At 42.4% G+C, this 21,262-nt stretch overlaps 1 long non-coding RNA gene across 4 annotated transcripts in view; it reads left to right on the top strand.

Moving 5' to 3' along the window:
- The first annotated feature begins 13,366 nt into the window (after positions 1 to 13,366).
- Positions 13,367 to 21,262, top strand: part of LOC138425309 (uncharacterized) — a 37,824-nt gene continuing 29,928 nt past the window's right edge. For all 4 annotated transcript variants that reach the window (XR_011251159.1, XR_011251160.1, XR_011251157.1 and 1 more), the window contains exon 1: positions 13,367 to 13,877. This is a non-coding gene — a long non-coding RNA (uncharacterized lncRNA). The remainder of the gene's footprint in view (positions 13,878 to 21,262) is intronic.

Raw genomic sequence — 21,262 nt, 5'->3', positions numbered from 1 at the left:
GCCACACTGGGGTGTCTCCAGTCCAACCGGGAAGCCCCGGCAGATTATTTTTCTTCTGGATTATTTCATCTTCTCTACAGTGTCAGAAATGTACTCTCAAATCTGTATTCAAATACATGAACATATCTTCATTTCCATTTGTAGGAAAGGATTTTTTTTTTTTTTTGGTTCAGTTCAGTTCAGTTGCTCAGTCGTGTCTGACTCTTTGCGACCCCATGAATTGCAGCACGCCAGGCCTCCTTGTCCATCACCATCCCCCGGAGTTCACTCAGACTCATGTCCATCGAGTCAGTGATGCCATCCAGCCATCTCATCCTCGGTCGTCCCCTTCTCCTGTGCCCAATCCCTCCCAGCATCAGGGTCTTTTCCAATGAGTCAACTCTTCACATGAGGTGTCCAAAGTACTGGAGTTTCAGCTTTAGCATCATTCCTTCCAAAGAACACCCAGGACTGATTTCCTTTAGAATGGACTGATTGGATCTCCTCGCAGTCCAAGGGACTCTCAAGAGTCTTCTCCAACACCACAGTTCAAAAGCATCAATTCTTCAGTGCTCAGCTTTCTTCACAGTCCAACTCTCACATCCATATAAATGCTATTTAATATTGAACAGGCTTGAAAGGCTGTATCAAGTACAGGTGTGTGTTAGTCCCTTAGTCATGTCCGACTCTGTGATACCATGGACTGTAGCCCGCCAGGCTCCTCTGTCCATGGGATTCTCTAGCCAAGAATACTGGAGTGGGTTGCCATTTCCCTCTCCAGGGGACCTTCTTGACCCAGGGATCTAACCCGGGTCTCTGGCATCTCCCACATTGACAGGTGAATTCTTTACCACTGACCCACCTGGAAAACCCAAAATGTTTATTGCTCAGTCCGTCCCACTTGGGTCCCCATTGACTGTATCTCTTTTGTCCATGGGATTTCCCAGACAAGATTACTGGAGTGGGTAGCCATTTCCTTTTCCAGGGAATCAAGTACAGGTATAAACAACATACGATTTCCTTAAAATATATCAATACATTGCTTTATAGCAATGAGAGCATCTGGGTCAGACTCAAGGTCAGAACTGATACTCTGAAGGTGTGGACAGTTACTTATAACTGTATGTATGTTTAGCTTGGCTTGCATACTTGATCCAAGCTGTTATTGCAGAGCACTGAGGTAATGCAAAGGAAAAGTATTTGGGGACTTCCAGTAGCTTCTTGAGCCAACAGAAATACACGCAGATGCCGAAGCCCTGACTTCCTCACTAAAGTCAACACATGAAAATGTGAGCACTATCTGGAATGCCAATGTGCTAATGCAAGTGTACAAAGGTGAGAGCCTACACTTGTCAGTGCAGATTTGATCCTTTCTGTATCATAAAACGAGCAAGCTAACATCTTGATGACTCACCTTAACATCCTCTTTTCCCTCTCTTTTGATAATAATAATGTATTTTTCGGTCCAGATAAGAAAAGCTACTTTTTTAATTTGCATAAACAGACTGAGATTATGACAAGCCAAGATACAGAAACCTCACATTTCTTCTCCCAACCCTTGATTCTCTAGATATCTGAATCCAATAATTCTGCAGTTTATTCACAGTGCCTAAGATTTGAGGGATTAAACAGCCCCGACACTGGGACCAAAGCTCAAGCACTTTCTGTGTTAACAATAGGGAGCAAAGTATCACTCTAAAGCAATTTAAGATGCTGGTTAAAGTATGTATTTAGAAATTTGTTGTAGGAACCTGTCATGCAGAGAAGCCAGAGGGAAAACAATTTACAGGTAATATAAGTACTTCTCTCTTTTTTTTCCCCATTTTGTACTTATATTTCCCCTTTTATTTAAAGAAAAGGGAAAAAAAGACCAAAGAAAAGGTATATGGAGAAAATAATACCCAAAGAAAAGGTATATGAAGAATCACACTAAGAAATTACTTCCTTATCCCAAGCTGCAGACTGTGAGACAAAAATATCAGAGTCCTCAATGCATCGATCATGAAACTGGCCAATTACTGGCATGTCTAAGAGATCTATTGTTCTTCTTTTCTATGAAGGGTGAAAGTTCTTTTTTAAAGAATAATTTTATTTGTGTCTTTATTTTTGCCCATGCTGGGCCTTCATTGCTGAGTGAGCTTTTTCTCTAGCTGCGGCGAGCGAGGGCTACTCTCTAGTAGCAGTGTGTGCGTGCTTCCCTTTGCAGTGGTCCTCTTGTGGAGCACGGGCTTCCGTAGTTGCAGCTCCCAGGCTCTAGAGCACACGCTCAGTAGTCGTGGAACTCGACTTAGTTGCTCCGCAGCATGTGAGATCTTCCTGGACTAGGGATCGAACCTGAGTCTCCTGCATTGGCTGGTGGACTCTCCATCAGTGAACCACCAGGACCTAAAGCAAAAGTTCTGAACAGGTGTGAATTTAATACAAAACCAAGAATTTTCATCAGTATCAGTTCAGTTGATCAGTCATGTCCAACTCTTTCGGACCCCATGGACTGCAGTATGCCAGGCTTCCCTGTCCTTCCCCAACTCCCAGAGACTGCTCAAACTCATGTCCATCAAGTCGGTGATGCCATTCAACCATCTCATCCTCTGTTGTTGTCTTCTCCTGCCTTCGTTTTTTCCCAGCATTGGGGGCTTTTCCAATGAATTAGTTCTTCACATCAGGTGCCCAAAGTATTGGAGTTTCAACCTCAGCATTACTCCTTCCAATGAATATTCAGGACTGATTTCCTTTAGGATTAACTGGTTTGATCTCCTTGCAGTCCAAGGGACACTCAAGAGTCTTCTCCAACACCACAGTTCAAAAGCATCAGTTCTTCAGCACTTGGCTTTCTTTATGGTCCAGCTCTCACATCCATGTATGACTACTGGAAAAACCATAGCTTTGACTAGACAGACCTTTGTCAGCAAGGTAATGTCTCTGCTTTTAAATATGCTGTCTAGGTTGGTCATAGCTTTTCTTCCAAGGAGCAAGTGTCCTTTAATTTCATGGCTGCAGTCACCATCTGTTGTGATTTTGGAGCCCAGGAAAATAAAGTCTGTCACTGTTTCCATTGTTTGCCCATCTATTTGCCATGAAGTGATGGGACCAGATGCCATGATCCTAGTTTTTTGTGTGTTGGGTTTTAAGCCAGCTTTTTCACTCTCTTCTATCACTTTCATCAAGAGGCTCTTTAGTTTCTCTTTGCTTTCTGCCATAAGAGTGGTATCACCTGCATATCTGAGGTTATTAAATATTTCTCCTGGCAATCTTGATTCCAGCTTGTGCTTCATCCAGCCCAGCACTTCGCTTGGTGTACTTCGCGTATAAGTTAAATAAGCAGGGTGACAATATACAGCCTTGATGTACTTCTTTCCCAATTTGGAACCAATCCATTGTTCCATGTCTTGTTCTAACTGTTGCTTTTTGACTTGCATACAGATGTCTCAGGAGGCAGGTCGGGTGGTTTGGTATTCCCATCTCTTTAAGAATTTTCCACAGTTTGTTGTGATCTACACAGTCAAAGACTTTGGTGTAGTCGATAAAGCAGAAATAGATGTTTTACTGGAGCTCTCTTGCTTTCCCGATGATTCAGTGGATGTTGGCAATTTGATCTCTGGTTCCTCTGCTTTTTCTAAATGCAGCTTGAACATCTGGAAGTTCTCAGTTCACGTGTTGTTGAAGCTTGGCTTGGAGAATTTTGAGCATTACTTTACTAGCGTGTGAGATGAGTGCAATTGTGCAGTAGTTTGAATATTCTTTGGCATTGCCTTTCTTTGGGATTGGCATGAAAACTGACCTTTTCCAGTCCTGTGGCCACTGCTGAGTATTCCAAATTTGCTGGCATATTGAGTGCAGCACTTTCACAGCATCATCTTTTAGGATTTGAATGAGCTCAACAGGAATTCCATCACCTCTATCACCTTGTTTGTAGTGATGCTTTCTAAGGCCCACTTGACTTCACATTCTAGGATGTCTGGCTCTAGGTGAGTGATCACACAATGGTGGTTATCTGGGTCATTAAGATCTTGTTTTGTATAGTTCTTCTGTGTATTCTTGCCACCTCTTCTTAATATCTTCTGCTTCTGTTAGGTCCATACCATTTCTGTCCTTTATTGAGCCCATCTTTGCATGAAATGTTCCTCTTCCAACAACACAAGATCTCACATGACGTCCCTCTTCCAACACAAGAGACAGCTCTATACATGGACGTCACCAGATAGTCAATACTGAAATCAGATTGATTGTATTCTTTGCAGCCAAAGATAGAGAAGCTCTATACAGTCAGCAAAAACAAGACTGTGAGCTGACAGTGTCTCAGATCATGAACTGCTTATTGCCAAATTCAGACTTAAACTGAAGAAAGTAGGGAAAACCACTAGACCATTCAGATATGACCTAAATCAAATCCCTTATAATGATACAGTGGAAGTGACAAACAGATTCAAGGGATTAGGGCTGATAGAGTGCCTGAAGAACTATGGATGGAGGTTCGTGACATTGTACTGGAGGCAGTGATCAAGACCATCCCCAAGAAAAAGAAATGCAAAAAGGCAAAATGGTTGTCTGAGTAGGCCTGAAATACAGCTGGAGAAAAGAAGAAAAGCTAAAGGCAAAGGAGAAAAGGAAAGATACACCCGTCTGAATGCAGAGTTCCAAAGAATAGCAAGGGGAGGTAAGAAAGCCTTCCTTAGTGATCACTGCAAAGAAACAGAAGCAAACAATAGAATGGGAAAGATTAGAATTTTCATAGAAATGTCAAGATTTTTCACTTAATTCAGGAAAATTAAAGGAAATTAATTTTTAATTTAATTTTTTAATTCCTCTATTTCTTCAGAGAGGAAGTTTGGCTTAGTGGACTGGGCCTTAGACTAGGGGCTGGAGAACACGGGTTTCCTCCCCCGCCAGCTCTGGGGCTATCTTTAATCTTTCACTTCTTCCTTCTTTTTTTAAAAATATATTTGTTCATTTGGCTGCACCAGGTCTTAGGTGTGGGATACAGGATCTTTAGTTATGGCAAGAGAGATCTAGGACCCTGCCCGGGGATTGAACCTGGGACCCCTGCATTGGAAGCACTGAGTCTTAGCCACTGGACCACCAGGGAAGTCCCCATTTCTTCCTTCTTAGAAAACACTTGGCCATTCCTGCCTCCAAAGAACCTTGTGAGGAAGAGTCAATGAAGTGCTATATTAGAATCACCTAATAAACAGTACAAGTGGAAGATACCATCACTAATATCAGAATTTACTTGTGATAACTAATGACAGTGGGGCCCTGTCCTCACTGCAGGGGCGAGGTGTCAGTTCAGAGAGCTGCCCTCTCGAGTGACTCAGAGAAGCGTGGACAGGTCAGTGCGGAAGGATGGCAAATTTTTTAAAGTCAGGAAGCAAGAGAAACACCAGAGGTCAAACTGCAGTACAATATTATCTATGGGGGAGACTGTGTTGCAGGATATTTTAAAAGAGGAAATTGACATATTTAAAAAGATGATGTACTTTCCAGTAGAACCTGTGAGATAATTCTTTTTTTTTTTTTAATTTTAAGAAACTGTGAAGCCAAAGGAAAATGAAATGCTGGGAGCATACCAACTCTAGTTTGAATCATTTTGAGAAGCAAGAATACTTGAGAGCCAATGAATTCATAAACGTGGAACAACAGAGCTGCTGTTGCTACTTGTCTTAATGTCCTCTGTAGTGTTAATCACAGATATGGTATACTCATCAGGCAAGCTAAGAGAGAGAGAAGGAAGGGCACATTTAAAGGGTATGACTCTGCCATGGGGCAGACTCTAGCTCCAGCCCCTCTTGCATTGATTCAATACTCTGTGCAAATGTCTTGCTTGCAAAGCTACATAATGGAGTTCTTAGAGATATGTGCTCTGCAAAGATCTTTTTAGATGAGAATACTGAGATAACTAAATTTTAATCACCTAATTTAATCTTGTCCTTCTTGGGCTGGAATTCAGACTTCCTGATTCCTAATCTTTGGGGCAACTTTGATCATTTTTCACAGTTACAAGATATGATCTTTATTTATTGGACAGTGACTTCAGCTCATTTCTGGACCCTGTGTGACCACCGCCACTCAAAATTATATTATGGCACACACAGCTTATATACAGATATGAATACAATTGAAGTGTAATCTTAATAATTTTGTTATATCCCTTGAAATTAGAAATATAAACACTTGGGGTAGAATCTATGCTCATATTTTTTCATGTGAAGTGAATAAGGTTTGAGATACAAATTGCTAGCAAAAACAAATTTTAAAGAATTTCAGATGACAGCTCAATATGGTTTTAGGAGACTCACATTATTGATGTGAATTCATTGATAGATAATCTTTTGGGGATGTGTGAGCTATCTCTCATAATTTAGAAGGGGACTGTTGGAATCCTTCTGTCAGATACACGCACTTGAGAAGCAGTTACATATTTAATGTGATTGCCTTTCTTTTTAGCCTGTGAGAGACTACAGGCAGAGTCTTTTCAGCAAAGATCCTACTTTAGGGTTTCTCAAAACCTTTGTGTTGATAAGGCCGCTAATCCATTTGTGGGCCGATCTGGAATTTTCTAGAATGTTAGCTACATTGTTAACACACATGCTCTGTGGTGGCCTGAATGGGAAGAAAATACCAAAGTACAGCGGATTCACTTTGCTGTGCAGCAGAAACTGATGCAACATTGTCAAGCGGATACATGCTAATAAACATTAAAAAAAAAATCTTAACTGCACAAAGTGATAGAGATATGCACCCTTGTAACAACATTGGTATAAATATACAAGTTATCTTTTCTTTATCACCTCCTTCAATCACAGTATCATCACAGCAAACACAGACTCAGAGGAACATCTCTTCATTCCCGAGGTGCCCATGAAATCTACTTTGATCCGTATTCGTGGCCCTCTGCTAATGTGGTGTCCACTAACAGTGCCGTTTTGGTAGACCATATTTACATTTTAATTTCATTATGACCAGAATAATGAGGCTATTCATGTTCCCATTTTCTCTTTGAACGGCCTCTTCAATTTGAACTGTGGCCCTTTGGTGCATCAGACTATTGTCCTAGATGGAATATTTTAACATACATTTTCTGTTTTTATGAGGCAGTTAGAATAGGGAAAAAAAAAAATCTCTTCATGCTCATTACATTCCACCAATAAAAACCAAAACTTTTATAAAAGATTATTTAATTGTTCCACATAGTAAATGATTCAGCTGAAAGCAGATATGTATTATTAGTTTATTGCATTGAACTAATTAAAAGTTAAAAATCTAAGGACTTCCCTGGTGGTCTGGTAGTTAAGACTCTGAGCTTTCACTGCAGGGGCCGAGAGTTCAATCCCTGGTTGAGGAACTAAGATCCTGCATGCCATCGGGTATGGCTAAAAAAATAAATAAATAAAAATCTTTCTAGAAAAAGAAAGTATTATTTATTAAAAAATGAAAAGCAGGGGAGGTTTTTAAAATACATTTGCAAAATTTCAGTCTAAAGGTTAATGTATGTGGAGATAGAGATATATACATAAATATGCTCTATGAATACGTACTTTTAAAGTATGGGGTAAACCTACACTTTTTAGTGTTTAAAAAGAAGGAAGTTCTGTCTCTGGATATGACTAAGTAACAGCTATTGGATTTAGCTACCTGCAGTAATCAACTATCAACCTGGACAGAATATATGAAACGGTTGCTCACAGACATTGGGCAATTTAACACCCAGGTCTGCTTTTCTTCTTCTTGTCATCACTGTTCAGCCACTAAGTCATGTCGAACTTTCTGTGACCCCATGGACTTCAGAACGCCAGGCTCCTCTGTGCTCCACTGTCTCCCAGAGTTTGCTGAAATTCACGTCCATCGAGTTGGTGATGCCATCCGATCATCTCTTCATCATCTGCTGCCCCCTTCTCCTCTCCCTTCAGTCTTTCCCAGCATCAGGGTCTTTTCCAATGAGACAGCTCTTCGCATCCGGTGGCCAAAGTATTGGAGCTTCAGCTTCAGCATCGGTCCTTCCAGTGAATATTCAGTGTTGATTTCCTTTAGGATCGACTGATTTGACCTCCTTGCAGTCCAAGGGACTATCTTTGCTCTTCCTAGGAGAAGAACATATATCTTATATTCACCTTATCTTTCTGCCTGGTGCACTTTCCAAACTGTAGTACGCTGGAGTTAACCCAGGTTGAGAGCAGAGGTCTTGGGTGGAGGAAACAGATACCAGAGTTGAGGGCTGCTGAGTCATTTGTAACTCATGCAGAAAGGATATCCAGAGGGGAAAGCGCTGCTCGGAAAAGTGGCTTTAGAAATCTGCATGGAGATTTCTGAGAGATTTGTGAGATTTATGTCTCTTGCCGGACACTAAGTTGGGCATGCTCAGAGCAATGTTCCGTGATTACCATCAGAGAACAGCCACTGAAAAAACTAAAAGGTGCAGCGGTGGAATCCTGGAACAGTGCAAGTTTAGTAACTACTAAATGTACTAAAAACTCTAGTAGCAAGTCTTAAAAACTCTCAGGAAGCATAATTCTCAACTAAGTTTTCTTATAACAGTAAACTAAGTAAGCGGTTATATTGTGGTCATTTAATCACTAAGTCATGTCCGACTCTTCTATGACCATGGACTGTAGTTCGCCAGGCTCCTTTGTCCATGGGATTTTCCAGGCAAAAATACTGGAGTGGGTTGCCATTCCCTTCTCCAGGGGATCATCCCAATTCAGAGATCGAAACCAGCATCTCCTGTATTAGCAGGCAAATTCTTTACCACTGAGCTACCTGGGAAGCCCCAGATAAGAGGTAAAATATAGAGGAAGCACACTTGTGAAGGGGGCCTGCTATTTTATCTACACCAGTGTGTTGAAATATCTTCCACTGTAGCACAATCCATAAAGGAAATAATAAATTTTGTAGGCAAGTTGACATTTAATACCGTTTGATTATTTTTGCCAAAGTTCACACACAGTGTATCTACAGAGCTGGAATTTTAGTAGTACCAATATCGGTGGTACTGGGATATGATGATTCTCATATCTTAAACTGCTTTAATAAATTTAAAATTAAAAGATTTAATTTTTGATCTTGAAATGTAAATTTTCAAATATAATTTCATGCAGCCATGAAATTAAAAGATGCTCCTTGGAAGAAAAGCTATGACCAGCCTAAACAGCATATTAAAAGAGACATTACTTTGCCAACAAAGTTCTGTGTAGTCAAAGCTATGGTTTTTCCAGTAGTCATGTATGGATATGAGAGTTGGACTATAAAGAAAGCTGAGCACCGAAGAATTGATGCTTTTGAATTGTGGTGTTGGAGAAAACTCTTGAGAGTCCCTTGGACAGCAAAGAGATCAAACCAGTCAATCCTAAAGGAAACCAGTCCTGAATATTAATTGGAAGGACTGATGCTGAAGCTGAAACTCCAATACTTTGGCCACCTGATGCGAAGAACTGACTCGTTTGAAAAGACTGTGATGCTGGGAAAGATTGAAGGTGGGAGAAGGGGATGACAGAGGATGAAGTGGTTGGATGGCATCACCGACTCAATGGACATGAGTTTGATCAAGCTCTGGGAGTTGGTGATGGACAGGGAAGCCTGGGGTGCTGCAGCCCATGGGGTTGCAAAGTGTCGGACACGACTGAGCGACTAAACTGAACTGATAAATAGTATCTCATTATAAAAACAAAATAGAGATCATTTTGGCCCTTACTTTTATAAAATCATACAGTTTTAGACCAAGAAAATTTACAATGTCAATGTCATGCTCCTTGTTTTATAGATAAGAAAGCTGAGGCCAGGTGTGTTCTTATCTTACAGATAAGAAAGCCTTAGAGAGGCATGTTCCAGTCTCATAGCTCGTTAAGATCAGGATCCAGGTCCTTGGGCAACTGAAAACTGACTGAATATGCTCCTGCAACACTTGAACATCCTGCAAATGACACTTAGAATAGACAAATCTATCTATTTAAATAAATTGCACCCTTTTCTTTTAAAACCCAGAACACAGTACAATAAAAAATATCATCTATATCCTATTACCCAAATAGAACCATTGGTTTCATTTGGGGATATTATTTTCTAGTATCTGTCCTTTACAGAAAGGTATTAATATCAATCATATTATATAATACTGTTAGATATAGTATGTTAAAATACATATTGTAATATATATATTAAAAGGCATATAAAATTTCATTTTGTGTTTTTTGCTTGACATTTTATACTTTCATTTTTATTGCTGACAGCTTCATCATCATAGGCCGCCTAATGAACATAGTGTAATTTACTCATCCTATTTTGTAGACCGAGTTTGTTTTCACATTTTGCTTTTATAAATAACTCTGAAGTAAACATTCCATGTGAATACCATCGTCAATTATCTCTGACAATTTCTACAGGACAGATTTCTGAAGGATGATTACAGGATCAAATAAAATGAATTTTTTTTAAAGTCGTTGCCTCACACTGTCAAGTGGTTTTCCTTCAAAGGGTGTGACAATAACACCAATCCTGCGTGAGAAACATTTCACTCGGTTTTATTCTCACTGGGTGTTGTCATTGAAAAATGAATTTCTAATTTAATAGGCAAATATCTTACAACTGTTCTTTTATTTTTCATTTATTTGCTTGTTATTGAGATAAACATTTTCCCATTTCTTTACCTGATAACTTGTAAGGCTAGATTAATTTTTTTTTAATGACAAGCTATGGCACTGAAGATGAAAAGGAATAAAGGGCCGAGATGAGGAGAACAGAGGCAGGAATGATAAGCGACCCCCTACTAAGGTGAGGGTTATCTCAGAGGACGTTGTCAGGTACATCAATAGGTTATGAGAAAACGTGGAAGCAGTAGTCAGAAAACGAGCTCACAACAGAAGAACTACTTTACACTGGCTCAGTTTTAGGTCTTAAGGGACTTTAATCCTTTGTTAAAGTTTTTACAAACTAAATGCATTCAGTTCAGTTCAGTTCAGTCGCTCAGTTGTGTCCAGCTCTTTGCGACCCTACGAATTGCAGCACGCCGGGCCTCCCTGTCCATCACCAACACCTGGAGTTCACTCAGACTCACGTCCATCGAGTCCGTGATGCCATCCAGCCATCTCATCCTCAGTCGTCCCCCTCTCCTCCTGTCCCCAGTCCCTCCCAGCATCAGAGTCTTTTCCAATGAGTCAACTCTTCGCTTGAGGTGACCAAAGTACTGGAGTTTCAGCTTTAGCATCATTCCTTCCAAAGAACACCCAGGACTGATCTCCTTTAGAATGGACTGGTTGGATCTCCTTGCAGTCCAAGGGACTCTCAAGAGTCTTCTCCAACACCACAGTTCAAAAGCATCAATTCTTCGGCACTCAGCTATCTTCATAGTCCAAATGCATTAGTTTAAGGAAATTAATCTAATATTGAAAGGAGATAATAAATAGCATACGTAGTAGAACAGCATGAATAGCCTAACAGTCTGCATGATGGGTCTATAGCTGAGCTGGCAATAAGGTAGCCAGTGAAAGTGAAAGTCGCTCAGTCGTGTCTGACTCTTTGTGACCCCATGGACTATATAGTCCATGGAATTCTCCAGGTCCGAATACTGGAGTGGGTAGCCTTTCCCTTCTCCAGGGGATCTTCCCAACCCAGGGATCAGACCCAGGTCTCCCACATTGCAGGCAGATTCTTTACCAGCTGAGCCACAAGGGAAGCCCATGGTAGCCAGTAGGTCATGTGGTTATTGAACATTTAAAACAAGGCTGGTCTGAATCAAAATATGCTATAACATATATTTTTATGGTTTTGTACCACCAAAAAGGAATGGAAAATATTGCAACAGTCTTTATGGATTACATGTTGAATGCTACTATTGAGAATATATTAAGTTTTTATATATTTTAAATATATTATATAAAAATATAAATATATTAATAAAACATGATATTAACATTAATTTTACCTGTTTCATTTTGCTGTTTTAAATGTGACCTCCAGAAAATTTATAATTGCTTTTATGGCTAACATTGACCAGTACAGGTCTAAAGAATCATTATGATCTTAGATTTTAGGACAACCATTATTAAGTTGCAGTGCCTTGGCCAGAGATCTAATAGGATATATGATGAGAGAGAGACAGACACATGTACAGAGACAGAGACAGAGAGAGAGAGACAGGCTGCATCATATAATTAAAAGCAGTAAAGACAGTGGCATTGCAGACACCAGTATGGCCCTCCAGGAGGGCTCTAAGGAGCTTAGGTATTTATTCACATATTCAGCTTTTAAAGGACCCACTACAAGAGACAAACAGGAGGATAATCACTATTGTCAGGACTGTTACATAGAATGAGCTAGAAGAAGGCAAAGGGCTAGCTTGCACTGCCTAGGTAAGCTAGGAAAATACCACATGGGAGAGGGAGAAGATAGAATTATGCAGCTCCTACTTGGCTTCTGGGCTTCCCCGGTGGCTCAGCAGTGAAGAATCTGCCTGAAATTCAGGAGGCACAGGAGATGTATGTTCAATTCTTGGGTCGAGAAGATCCCCTGGAGGAGGAAATGGCAACCCATTCCAGTATTCTTGCCTGGGAAATCCCATGGGCAGAAGAGCATGGTGGGCTGCAGTCCATAGCATCGCAAAGAGTCTGAAGTGACTGAGCAGGCATGCATTTGACTTCTAACTTTTTTATCAAATTGCTAAATTCACTGATGCCATAGGTAACTGGTTTGTATGCTATTCTTTTTAAGCAGTGAAACCTTATCCCAAATCTGAATATATAAAGAAGTTCCTAGTGGAATCCCCTAGGATCTTCCCTCATAGCTCAGTGGGTAAAGAATCTGCCTGAAAGGCAGGAGACCAGGGTTCAATTCCTGGGTCGGAAGATCCCCTAGAAAAGGAAATGACATCCCACTCCAGTATTCTTGCCTAGAGAATCCCATGGACAGAGGAGCCTGGCAGGCTACAGTCCATGGGGTTGCAAGGATCAGACACGACTTAGTGACTAAACCACCACCACCAGTGGAATTCTGGGTGACCCAGAGTTTCAGAGCACTGTCTAAATAGCCATGCGCATTTGCCGTTACACAATAGTATACTTCACTGCCATAAAAAACAAGCAATCAGACTTCAGCTGGGCATTTGATAAGGTCACTTATAATAGTCTTGCAACTAAGGCTGGATTATGACATTCAGATCAATCAGTAGTGTGTGAAACCACAGATCCCAGTGGTGTGAATTAATGAAATGATGTGAAATGAACAGAAAGTCATGTGGAATAGAGCTCTGTTCCTGATCTTTTTTTGTGTTAAAAAATGTCAACGACTTTGAGGAAATAATACCATTCCCATGCGGTCACATGATTCTATATTAATTCCTACACTTGAACTAGTAGCCTATATCCTCACATTTACACTTCTGCTTTTTCTACTTCTTCTTCCTCCCATAGAACAAGTGATCTCAATGTGCTATATTTTGGCATTTAATCCATGTATGTTTATGCCCACATTAAATGAAAAGTTTCACTCTTTTGCCGTCAAGAAAGAATCAGGACAATCGCAATCTCCGCATTTGCATCATGACCGCAAAAAGGACTCTCGGGGGTCAATCAGGTTCTGCGTGGGAAGCACTCCCGCTCTCTACAGCCACTGGCCCTGTTCTCGGTATTACAGCGCGTTGGAACATTGTGTGTGCTTAGTCGATCCGTCATGCTTGACTCTTTGCGACCCCTTGGACTATAGCCCACCAGGCTCCTCTGTCCAGAGGATTCTCCAGGCAAGAATACTGGAACGGGTAGCCATTCCCTTCTTCAGGGAATCTTCCTGACCCAGGGATCGAACCCAGGTCTCCTGCACTGCAGGCAGATTCTTTACCGTCTGAACTACCAGAGAAGCCCCGTCTTTGCTGCTCTGTTATTCTTCCTGCTGATGGGAACTGACATGAGACTGACCTTGGGGTGAGTTGCTTTCACATCAACACAACTCCCTGCTCCAAATCATTCCTTCATCTCCTCCTTCTCCTTCACTAACTCGCTATCCCCATCACAGTTCTGAATGGCTCTTTCAGTTTCTGAAGCATTACCCTGGTGGAGATAGGGAACCAGTGGTGGAAACTGCTTCCCAGGCTTCTGGTGAAAGTATCTCCGTCTTTTACTTAACTTCAAACTGCTCTGAGTGTCACAATCCACTTATTTCATTTAATTAAGATTTATTTAACTTAATGCTGTGCTGGGAATTGACAAGAAAAGCAATTATTTCATTTCAATAAGATTTATTAAGCTCTTATTTTATGCCAGGAATAGAGCTAAGGACGAGGGATAAAAATATATAAAGACACATTCTTTGTCCTCAAAAAATGCTAAGTTTGGGGAGATGGAGCTAGTGAGTAAATCAATTTCAATTCAGGGTCAGAGATGCTAGATGCTAGTAGAAGCACATAGGTGATGCAGTGAGTGCTCACAGAAAGAAGAGCTAAACCATCTAGACACGAGAGTTACACACAGTAAGTGTTTAGAATAAGCACCAGTGGGCTGTGTGAGTAAAAGGGAGATGGGTGTTCCAGGCAGAAGTGTCCGTGTGCATGAAGGCAAGAAGGTCTGAGGAGGTGAAGCTTTGGGAACCACTTTCTGTTTGGTGCCTAGAGGGTACAGAGCAGAAGGGACGTGTAGAAAAGCAGGTGAGAAAGGTAGGTTGACTTGGGGTCCTAGAAGGCTTTAACCTCTACTTCATAAAGCTGTGGGGAGTCAAGGGAGAGTTTTAGGCTAGGGTACTACAGGATCTGATTTGCGTATTGAAGGGACCACTCCTGGCAGCCATGGGGGGTTAAGACAGCAGGGAAAAGGCAAAAGGAAAGAAGGACTGTTATGGGGTGGGAAGTAACGTCAACAAAAGGGGTGGGCTCTGAATGGGACGCTGCAAGAGAGGGTGGATTGGAGAGTGATGTAGGAGGTGAAAGAACATGAAATATGTCTGCAGGGATGAAGAAGAGGGAAGAGGCATAAGTGAATCTTAATTTCTGGCTGGGCCAAGTTGTTTGGACAAGTTTATCATATACAGAGAATACACAAGAAGGGTAGGTTCTGGGGAACGATAATAGCTTTGGTAAAGGAAGAAAATGAAAGAGCCAGCATAAAACTACATATTAAAGAAACTAAACTCATGGCATCCAGCCGCATTACTTCATGAGAAATCAAAGGGGGAAAGGTGGAAGCAGTGACAGATTTCCTCTTCTTGGGCTCTGAAATCACTGTGGATGGTGACTGCAGTCATGAAATCAGAAGACAATTGCTACTTGACGGGAAAGTGATGACAAACCTAGATGGTGTGTCGAAAAAGCAGAGACATTACTCCGCCAACAAAGGTGCATATAGTCAAGGCTATGGTCTTCCCAGTGGTGACGTACGGTAGTGAGAGCTGGACCGTAAAGAAGGCAGAATGCCAAGGAATTGACGCCTTTGAACTGTGGTGCTGGAGAAGACTCCTGAAAGTCCCTTGGACAGCAAGGAGATCAAACCAATCAATCTTAAGAGAAATCAAGCCTGAATACGTATTGAGAGGGCTGATGCTGAAACTGAAGCTCATTGGAAAAGTCCCTGACTCTGGGAAAGATTGAGGGCAGGAGGAGAAGAAGGCATCAGAGGATGACATGGCTGGATGGCATCACCAAAGCAATGGGCATGAGCTTGGGCAAACTTTGGGAGAGGGTGAGGGACAGGGAGGCCCGGTGTGCTGCAGTCCATGGGGTCACAAAGAGTCAGACACGACTGGGTGACTAAACAGCAACAATGGCTTTGGTGTTGGAAACATTGAGTTTGAGCCATTGGTGAAACATGGGGAGTGGTGCTGGGAAGCATATTGGACAGTTGTCTTAAAGGATCTGCTGCTCCAGAAGACTGGCCTAGGCTGGAGAGTGTGCTGTAAACCGACACGGCCTGTGTGTACATCATGGCTGGAACCCTGGGTTGATGACATCACCCAGGTAGGGAGTGGTCAGGTAAGACGCTCTCTGAGGATGGACCCGACGGAGAGATTTGTGGGTGGTCTCTATTGTGTATTGTATTGTGTAGGGATTCCCCTCCAGTACTCTTGCCTGGCAAATCCCATGGGCGGAGGAGCCTGGGGGGCTGCAGTCCATGGAGTCGCTAAGAGTCGGACACGACTGAGTGACTTCACTTTCACTTTTCACTTTCATGCATTGGAGAGGGAAATGGCAGCCCACTCCAGTGTTCTTGCCTGGAGAATCCCAGGGATGGGAGAGCCTGGTGGGCTGCCGTCTGTGGGGTCTTACAGAGTCGGACAGGACTGAAGCGACTTAGCAGCAGCAGATAGTAAAGAATCTGCCTGCAATGCAGGATACTTGGGTTCGATCCTTGGTCAGGAAGATCCCCTGGAGAAGGAAGTGACTCCCCACTCCAGTGTTCTTGCCTGGAAAAATCCGATGCACAGAGGAGCTTGGCCAGCTGCAGTCCACCGGGTTGCAAAGAGTCAGAAATGACAGAGTAACTAGCACTTTCACTTTCTATTGTCTTGTTTAGTTTTATTAAAATGGACCCTCTGGAAGATGTCTTTTTAATACTGAGAGGAAAGGACCAAAGGAGAAAGTTTGAAGATGCAAACTTATTGACAGTTCTAGGTATTGTCCATTTTTAATTCTACCCCCTCTCATAATTGATTTAGGATATTTCTGGATCATTTTTCCCCTTCCTGAATTTTCTGTTTCTTTCCAAACATTTTATGTCAGCAGAGTATGTGGCAGATAAATGCTGGTTGAATATAAAAGAGTTGGTGCCTATCTGGAATATGCAGATTCATTGAATTATTAAGTTTAAAAACACATTCCAAAGAAGGTGAGTGTGTTCCACCACCACTTTTATCAAATATAGCAGATGCCAATCTCTCTGTCTCCCACGATCCATCATCTACACTGTGAACCTTGAGTTAAATGTCAAACAAGTTATAGTTCCTAGGAAAGTACCTGAAAATCAGAGCTCTCTCCTCCTTCAATTTTCTGAAAATGAAGTAATCACAGGTGCACCCCTTCTAATCTATAATGAATGTAAGTACAGACCACACAGTTGTGAAGTATGGTTCTCCTAAAGATTTGACTTTGTAGATTCCAAAACAGGGCATATGTGTTTGCATGTCAAATTTACATTGATGTCAGACATCTCTGATTGCAGCACATTTCTGCATTTTGCTGTCCAGCTCCCAAAAAATCTCATCCAAGAAGTCTCCCCCTCTTGCCCTTGATTTTTGGGGAGGATGGTGACACATGAAGCTTTGGCACTGAAGGCACCACTTCGGCAGCTGGAAAGGACCTTATATAGTAGCATCGCTTCACACGCCCTGTGTTGGAAAGATCGGTTTGGAATGTGGTGACTTTGAAGGCTGATAAGGACATTCCACCGAAGGAGGGATGCTGGGGTCAGCTTGAGGAAGGAGGCTGCAGCACCATCACCCATCAGACGTGGTCCTTATTTCAGGTCAGTGAAGAGTAGCAGCAGGCTGAGTTTTCACTCATCATGGACTAGGACCTGGGCTGCGCTTATTGTTCTTTGAGACCTTTGGAATTACAGCCAATATGTACCCCATGGAGTTGAGCGAGCCTCTGCTAGCCTTTCAGTGTGGCCATTTATTATCATAGGGCTGACACAGGCACACAGAGTCACTAGCGAGCTATTGCTTCCTTTGCTGAGAACAGCAAGAGGAGGCAAAAAAAAGCCCTTTGGAAAATAATTTATTTGGACATCTGCAAGCCAATGAGCAAATGAACTGACGTGGGGCTGAGCGATGTGTCCTGAGGACAGAACACGCGTCTGAAGGTGACCTCTCGTCTAGAAGCTTCACTTGCGCATCACTGGGCAAGTGATGTTCAGGGGTTCAGAGAAAATCCTCTCTCTTCGTAAATGAGAACGAAGAACAGAGGTGCCGAGAGAGCTCGTCCCACCAGAAAGTAGGGTGGCCTTGCCATTTTGTACCGTCGGGGACAAGGCCGCATCCCCGGCTGTTAGACATCGGGTTTCTCACAGGCGCCCCCGGTTTCCGTCTTTGTCGCCACTGCTCACTGCACTGCTCTGCTCAGGGTGGGTGTTCACACTTGCTCCCTTCCCTTTCTTCCTCCTCTGTGGTCCTTGCCTCCCTCCCCACCCTATTCTGTCCTTTCTCCCACCTCCCCGCTCCTTTCCTTCTCTCCCAGGTACTGTGACCAAGAAAAGTTTGCAGAGCCTCATGCTGGGTGGATTTCAGCAACAGTGTGTCCGATTCTCTGCAGCTTCATGGCCTATAACCCTCCAGGTTTCTGTCCATGGGATTCTCTAGGCAAGAATACTGGAATGGGTGGCCATGCCCTTCTCCAGGGGATCTTCCCGAGCCAAGGATTCAACTTGCGTCTCTTATGTCTGGGTTTTCTACCTCTATCACCACATGGAAAGCCCTTCAGCAACAGATATCCTCCTAATTTTAAGGAGAAAAAAAAGCCCCCTGGCCAAAGAAATTTATTTTGAGCCCCCTTCTATGCTACTTTGAATACATTTAGTTTCTGCACTTTAAACCTGGCAGTGATTGTTTATTCAGCATGATCAGGCCCAGTCGTAGCCAGCTAATTCATTGCTTCATTTCTCCATTCACAAATATTTACCGTGCCCCTGTTACCCACTAAACTCTGGGATTACAGCAATAGATAAACACCAAAGATTGTCCTCATGAAGCTCTGGGGGTGGGAAAGAGAAGCGATATACAAACGATGGGTCAGTAAACATCTATCACATATCATGTAATGAATGGCAGGAAGAAAACGCAGTATAAGGTACATAGAGAGTGGCCGGTGGAGACATGGTTGCCTTTGGAACAGACTGGAGCAAGTCTTGCGGAAGCCAAGGGGAAAGGTGTTCTAGGAACTTTGTTGACAGCCAGGTCAATTCTGCCTCTTCAGTGCTGACCACATAGACTACAGGTGTCCAGTGATGCTAAATAAGTAAAAGAGAGAAGAGTCGCCTTTGAAATTATGGTTCAGTTCCTCTCTAAAAGTTCTATAAAATTGTAGAAAGAGAAATTCTCCAAGACTTGGAGGATTAAATTAGACCCTTGTGCTCATATTCGCAACGCTGCAAGTCCCTGGAGCTAATGCTTATCACACTGAAGGTTGTAACCCACTAGCGGGGCCAGAAGTCTATTCACGGGTTGTGGCCAGGACCTTTGTACGCTACTGAGTCTTCATTGAGGGATAATTTGCATGCATTCACATGCATAAAAGTCAAGGGAAGGGCAAAGGCAAAGATGAGTCAAAGTGGTTGGGGGTTGAGAATGGCAGTTTAGCCTGAGCAGGGAGGTTGAGAGGGTGATGGGAAATGAGGTCACAAGGAAGACAGGAGCGAGCCCTCCTGAAGTCTGGGAGTTCTTGATGAGGACCTAGACTTTCCCTCTGACTCAAATGGAAAGCCAGAAAAAGTTTTTTAGCAAAGGCAAGTAGGATGTGACCTTCTGCATCATACAGTGGTGAAGTCCTTACGTCTGAGGCCAGGCTGCCCATGTTGAGTCGTCCCTCTTGCTAGTTGTGTGATAGAGGGTGAGTTACTTTTGTGTGCCTTCTGAGTGATAAATTTACTGACCCCTCAGGGTTGTTACGAGGATTCTATAAATCAGTATTTGTAAACTACCAATTTATTAAATATATTTATTAAATATAATATTAAATAATAAATATAATATATATTAAATAATATAATTTAAAAGAACTCTTTAAAATATTTTGCACGGCAGCTTTGACCTATTGCCTTGGTCAGTTAGGTCAGGGGCTCGCAAAGCGTCAGACTTGGCTGAAGCAACACAGCGTGTACAGGAAGCTAATATGTTGCATTTCATTGTTGCTGTTGCCTAGTTTCTTGTGAAGTCATGTCCAGCTCTTTTGTGACCCCAGGTACTGTAGCCCTCCATGCTCCTTTGTCCATAGAATTTTCCAGGCAAGAGTACTGGAGTGGGTTGCCACTTCCTTCTCCAGGGAATCTTTCCCACCCAGGGATCAAAACCGTGTCTCCTGTGTCTCCTGCGTTGGCAGGCGGATTCTTTACCACCGCACCACCTGGGAAGCCCCTGCATCCAGCTCCACTGCTGTCCAAACCCTTTGCCCAGCAGCTGACTGAGAAGCTGTAGCAAATCACTGGCGATTTAAGGTGACTGCATGTTGACGTGCTCACCTGGGTCTCTGATTTGCACTCATTTCTTCCCGTAATTAACCCAGCAACACCACCTGTTAATAAACCTAGGGGGTTGCCATCAGTGATCAAATAAAACCTGAGGAAATTGGATTCTGTGAAAAAAATGTCACATCAAATTTTCAGAAGCATTTAAAAAAGTCTGTTCTGATTCAGCTGACTTTTTAAGTACAACAAATCATCCTTGATGAGTAGAGATTGCCAAGCACCTGGATGGATCGCCTGTGTGTTGCCTCATTTTAATTGCTGGTTGTGTGGTTTCATTTTAGCCTGAGGTCTTAATTCCCACTAACGATTTCTGTAGCATGCACACTGGGACATAGTGTGCCTGCTGAAGACGGATTTCACCACACCAGAGTGTTAGTCACTAAGTTGTGTCCGACTCTATACGACCCTATGGACTGCAGCCCGCCAGACTCCTTTGTCCATGGGATTCTCTAGGTGAGAATACTGGAGTGGGTTGCTGTGCCCTCCTCCAAGGGGATATTCCTGGCCCAGGGATCCAACCAGAGTCTCCTGCATTGCAGGCAGATTCTTTACTGCTGAGTCACCAGGGAAGACCCTGAAGCCATTACTTCCCCCCAATAATAATAATAATAATAAAGAGTATAGTTTCTTTTGGCTTCTGAAGAAGCTGTCAATTCCCTATAAGAAGGTCCATAATGATTAAATCAATGCTTCATTAATATTAATATTTCAATAGAAGAAATAAGACAGTAGCAATTAATTTTTTCTAGTTCTTGATTTACTCATTCCATTAACTCAGTTGAGTGCTTTGAATCATCTAATGTCTCCCAATCTTTTGAGCAATTTTCCAGAAAAAGATGATAATGATAATAATGACAACTAACATTTATATCATGCTTGCCAGGGGCTAGCTATTTATCTAAGCACTTATACATATATATTTTCTCTCTTAATCCTCCTAAATCATCATAAGAAGTAGGCCTATCTCCTTTCTTCAGATGAGTAAACTGAGGCATGGAGAAGTTAAGTAACTCACTCAAGGTCACATACAGCTGCTGCTGCTGCTGCTGCTGCTAAGTGGCTTCAGTCATGTCCAAATCTGTGCGACCCCATAGATGGCAGCCCACCAGGCTCCCCTGTCCCTGGGATTCTCCAGGCAAGAACAC

The sequence above is a fragment of the Ovis canadensis genome, chromosome 20 (genome assembly GCF_042477335.2).
Source record: "Ovis canadensis isolate MfBH-ARS-UI-01 breed Bighorn chromosome 20, ARS-UI_OviCan_v2, whole genome shotgun sequence".
Lineage (NCBI taxonomy): Eukaryota > Metazoa > Chordata > Mammalia > Artiodactyla > Bovidae > Ovis > Ovis canadensis.
The sequence above is the reverse complement of the archived record's forward strand: the minus strand, read 5'-3'. Positions and strand labels throughout refer to the sequence as shown.